Genomic DNA, 6,000 nt, shown 5'->3' with positions numbered 1-6,000 from the left:
TATTACTATTATTATTACTGCTGTACTATTACTATTACTATTACTATTATTATTACTGCTGTACTATTACTATTACTATTACCTGTAGTATTACACATTACATTAATGGTACCATCTCAGAAAGCATTTTCATTGTGACTATTTGTCGAACTGGATATATATATATCCCGATCGCGATATACGCGAATCCCGATTGAAATATATATCCCGATCGCGATATATGCGTATCCTAATTGAAATATATATCCCGATCCCGATATACGCGAATCCCGATTGAAATATATATCCCGATCGCGATATATGCGTATCCTAATTGAGATATATATCCCGATCGCGATATATGCGTATCCTGATTGAGATATATATCCCGATCGCGATATACGCGAATCTCGATTGAAATATATATACCGATCGCGATATATGCGTATCCTAATTGAGATATATATCCCGATCCCGATATACGCGAATCCCGATTGAAATATATATCCCGATCGCGATATATGCGTATCCTGATTGAGATATATATCCCGATCGCGATATACGCGAATCCTGATTAAAATATATATCCCGATCGCGATATACGCGAATCCTGATTGAAATATATATCCCGATCGCGATATATGCGTATCCTGATTGAGATATATATCCAGATCCCGATATACGCGTATCCTGATTGAAATATATATCCCGATCTCGATATATGCGTATCCTGATTGAGATATATATCCCGATCTCGATATATGCGTATCCTGATTGAGATATATATCCCGATCCCGATATACGCGAATCCCGATTGAAATATATATCCCGATCGCGATATATGCGTATCCTGATTGAGATATATATCCCGATCGCGATATACGCGAATCTCGATTGAAATATATATACCGATCGCGATATATGCGTATCCTAATTGAGATATATATCCCGATCCCGATATACGCGAATCCCGATTGAAATATATATCCCGATCGCGATATATGCGTATCCTGATTGAGATATATATCCCGATCGCGATATATGCGTATCCTGATTGAGATATATATCCCTATCTCGATATATGCGTATCCTGATTGAGATATATATCCCGATCGCGATATATGCGTATCCTGATTGAGATATATATCCCGATCTCGATATATGCGTATCCTGATTGAGATATATATCCCGATATACGCGAATCCCGATTGAAATATATATCCTGATCGCGGTATATGCGTATCCTGATTGAGATATATATATATCGCGATCGCGATATTGTTTTATATCTCGGTCGAAGTATCTCCCCTTAGATCGCCTTGACACACTTTATACATGGCAGACATACTTAGTTCCACCAGAGACTTGGCCTGGGGTCGGTCGGGGTCGGACATAGGCTGTCCAGGACATTTTTTTCTACCTGTTGTTAAATTATATTTTTCCCGAATGGGATATTTATCCCGATCGTGGGCTAGTCCTGACTAAATCTTCATTAGAGACGCAGAGACGTTAGATTCGAGACAAATATGTTCTGCTCGAAATGCACTTGTACCCGATCCTTATACGTATCCCGTCTGTGAAACTATTTAAAAGGTTGACCATTAAAAACTCGACGGTGATTGTTTTAAAAAATATGCATTGAAAAAAACAGCATATTAAAACAAATCTACAGGGCAAAATATATTTATAAAAATCCTAACACGCAATTCTTGACAGAAGAAAAACAAAAACAAATTGCATCCACATCATACTTGAAATAAAAATCCAGATCAAAATCAATTGCCGGAAAAGATTCATTTTCTTACGGTTTCTTGGAACTTCTAATATTGGACGAAATTTTAAGCCCTACACGGAGATGCTATTTTGAGTGGCCGATTAATTTACATAATAAGGGTGGGCTCTTCCTTCAACGGTGACGTCACTATTTAGATCCGCCATTTTTGATTTCAGGCAGCAGAAGCCAGGAGGAAGCGAACTTTGATCAAGGTAGGCCGAAGTTTTTAATGATTTTACCCCGAACCCCGAGCTTTTCCCCGACACCGCGGACATTCAGCGCTTAGCGAAAAACGTGATAATGCATACGTGTCGCTGTTTCTTTATGGAAATTGACCAAAACCGCGCGAGAGGCGAGTAATTTTGGGTCAGATCGTGGGATACCCGACTCGAGTTTGTGTTGAATTCCCGAACACACTTATACACACTGTCAGCGTCTGTAAGTCATCTTGTTGCAATGACCTCGCATACTTGAATGACATCTGCGATTTTCCTTGCAACTTTATACGCTAGCTGTAATCCGTTAACCTGCTGACCGCAAACATCTCTCTTTTTCTCCTTTTGCGTGCAGACAAATCCTCGGCGTCTCGGTAATTGCTTGAGGTGAACTCGAGTATTGTAATCTGGCGTGAATGGTCGCTAGCCCAACCCACGCCTGGCCTCAACTTTAAATAAGACCCATCACACTTTATGACCTTCAAATGAAATCCGATCGGTCGTGCGCACTGTCGTTGTAACTAATTTTGCATGGGTTTTTTTTACCCGTAATTGTAAAATTGTGAGCGTTATGAATCACTTGTATATTTACAACGAGGCGAATTCTTGGAATTCTTAAACGTTATGTCTATGTGTTTTACGGCGTGCAGTCCTCAAATTAAGCAATTAAGGCGGTAAATTACTTTTGAAGTTGAACCCCAGCCATCTGTAACCTACATTTGCAGAAAAATGCTTTAAAATTTAGTTATGCAACTGTCTCAAGGATCCCTGGGTGTCAATTCCAGGATGTCTGAATCACCGGGGTCAGAGGTCACGTTGATGAATCAGTGTATTCGGCTTGGTTTTGGCAGGAAGACCAACAGTCTAGGAATCCTCTCAGTCTGGCATTTCTTTGGCAAGAGCAGTGACTGTTTATTTTAATCAGTTCGTAGACACCACGCTGTCGCTGTAGTTCAACTCTTGCATATTCTAAGACATATGCTGGATAGTTTGTTTATTTTTTTATATATGTTTTATTAAGGGTGACCCTTTCCATAAGTTGAAACATCTGTTATGAAGTACCACGCCTCTTTCACCTCTTTCTGAAAAACTACTAATTTGACACACTTTTTGTATGACAAAAATAACAATGCGTTTCCTTGTATTGCCTTTTTTAGTTGTTAAAAACGTTGCTAACTTGCAGAACAAGTTTGTAACTAGATGAAGTTACATCAGTTATGTTGAGACCCACAACAAAATATTTTTGCTCCTTTTTGTAAGGAGACACTGAGTCAATATTTATCCTAATTTCCCAATGTCACTGCTAAATATGGCAATCATTTGTTACCATGGTTACCTAATAGCTGTGCCCAAGTTTATTTATTCATTTAATTAGTTTCTTTGAAATCAAAACAAGAAGTTGTAGAGGCTATACATGTTCCCATGACAACATTTATTTCAACATTCCCATGACAACATTCACATTTATTGAAAATTTGTTAGATATAAATCATAATGGTATAAGGATAAAATTGAATAAGTTTTTAATCACTTTTATAGCTTTATTAAGATGATTTATATTTCCAAAATCAGAATTGAAGTTTATAGTATGAATATGAGGTTATTACGAGAATACCTCGAAGTATGCACGAAAACAGTACAGCTGGAGTATCGGCTGGCGTGCAGCGAACTTCTTTGTGTGTAGTCCGGTCAAACCCCGATGGCAGCTATGTTTGTTTTTATTATTAGAGGATGCTTATGTACGTAATCATTCCATATTTGGAATTCACATTTCCTTATACGGTAGGAGGAAAATACCCCGTAAACTACCGCAAAATTACGGCACGCTGTAACTTATGACGTTATGGTGACAGAAGTATAATAATATTATTTTTTTTATATTATTTTTTAAATATTTTTATACTTTTGTTCAATATTACATGTAACGTGGGATTACTCCACAGTAAACTAAAACACACTGAAAGAATATACTGCAAATGCATTAAGTATTAGGCGAGTTTTAATTTCACTAATAAGTAAAATCCGCTAATTAAATACTAGTACTGTAAAATACTTTATTTTCACTGGAATTAATTTTTTTAAAAGACTTTTCTCTATTTTGTATGGATTTTATTTTCACTGATTTCTGCCAAGTTGAATGTAAAATATAGGAAAAAAGGTATATTCGCTGGATTTTATTTTCACTGAATCATTCCTTCAGCGAAAATAGTGAAAATTAATTCCAAGTGATAATGAAGTATTTTACAGTACAAACCTGTAAAATTACAATAAGAACTCATTGTTTAACTGGCATATTCATGAACTTACTGATTAAAACCCTGTGAAATATGCTCAAAATATCTAAATAGTCATTCTGAAATTAAATGTCCGTAAAAATAAATGGTTTTACAATACTGTAAAATACTTTATTTTTGCTTGGAATTAATTTTCACTATTTTTGCTGAAGGAATGATTCAGTGAAAATAAAATCCAGTGAATACACTCTTTTTCCTATATTTTACATTCAACTCGTCAAAAATCAGTGAGAATATATTCCATACAAAACTCCAGCTAAAATAAAGTATTTCACAGTACTTAAAAAGTTTAATAATAAAAAAAGTCTCTCCTTCCCCCATATTGCGGCTGTATACTATTCACTGGATTTTAATATCACTGATAAGTAAAATTTTCTAATTTAAAACTACGTGAGCATGTTTGTAAAATAACAATAAATGAATTGAACTTTGATTCACATTGTTTAAATCCTGTTCATACTAGTGCATGCACTTATCTAACAAGGAACTTATGTTTGTGTTCTCGTATAGCTTCTTAGCTTTACTGTAAAACATGTCTTTTTCGCGAGCATGTCTTTTTCGTGAATTTAGCGAGAGAACTGATTCGCTAATTCAAGATGTCGCTAATGACTTTATTATCAATTCAAAATGGCCACCAAACAAAGAAATCAACAATGACGAGAGAGATTCGCTAAATCAACATTTTGCTATTATGTCATTTTACCACAAATTCGCTAAAATTGCATGCTGCTTTTTCAACATGTTTTACAGTATATTCTAACTATTCATTGCAGTATGCCATTTCCGACACAACAATCAACGCAAACGCATCAAGAAATGTTCTTGAGAAAAAATTAACCGAGAGTGAAACTCTATGCGCTACTTCCTATTGTTCTGCAATCTGTACTTTCTGTACATAATTTCACTATGTTGAGCATATTCACTGCGTTTTAATATCACAAATTTGTCAAAGAAACGATGAGTTTTATTGTTATTTTACATGTTCATGTAGATTTAATTTAGCGGATTTTACTTATCAGTGAAAATAGCGAAATTAAAACCCAGTGAATAATTAATGCATTTACATTTTAGACACTTCCAAGCTTCCTATCAACTGGCTTTACATTTTCATAACATTTTCTGAAGTGAGTATCATAGTCATCATTATTTCAACTTACATAAGGAATAATTCAAAACATGGTATGGTTTAACTATTTCCTGGTTTTTAGTATCATCTAAATTGATATCAACACAGAAATCAACACTTGAAGTTAACATTATGTTGTATTGTCTCCTTCACAAACCAGTGAATTTAAAACCTAGTGAATATCCCTACAACATGAAATCCACTAAAATTAAACCCAGTGAGTTATCCACAGAATGTATTGTTTCCTTCACAAACCAGTGAATTTAAAACCTAGTGAATATCCCTGCAACATCAAATCTACTAAAATTAAACCCAGTGAGTTAACCACAGAATGTATTGTTTCCTTCACAAACCAGTGAATTTAAAACCTAGTGAATATCCCTACAACATCAAATCTACTAAAATTAAACCCAGTGAGTTAACCACAGAATGAAAGCTAGTAAATATATCCTCAACATCAAATCCACTATTAAAAATCAAACCCAGTGAATATTCGTTCTCCTACAGTCTATAATTTATTGTGTTATACTACATCTATACATTAAATATGGAAAATAATATATAATAATATAAAAATAGAATGAATAATATCTATAGAACTCTGTACCATAT

The 6,000-nt window shown here is 34.8% G+C and overlaps 1 protein-coding gene across 1 annotated transcript in view; it reads left to right on the top strand.

Annotated features, from left to right (window-relative positions):
• The first annotated feature begins 1,910 nt into the window (after window positions 1–1,910).
• LOC100369361 (talin-1-like) overlaps window positions 1,911–6,000 on the top strand; it is a 192,519-nt gene continuing 188,429 nt past the window's right edge. Inside the window, exon 1 of the mRNA XM_085494559.1 lies at window positions 1,911–1,965. The gene's annotated coding sequence lies outside the window, so the exon portion shown is untranslated. The remainder of the gene's footprint in view (window positions 1,966–6,000) is intronic.

The sequence above is a fragment of the Saccoglossus kowalevskii genome, chromosome 20, assembly GCF_978046115.1.
Source record: "Saccoglossus kowalevskii chromosome 20, keSacKowa6.1, whole genome shotgun sequence".
Taxonomy (NCBI): domain Eukaryota; kingdom Metazoa; phylum Hemichordata; class Enteropneusta; family Harrimaniidae; genus Saccoglossus; species Saccoglossus kowalevskii.
This window is presented reverse-complemented; position numbering and strand designations above follow the sequence as displayed.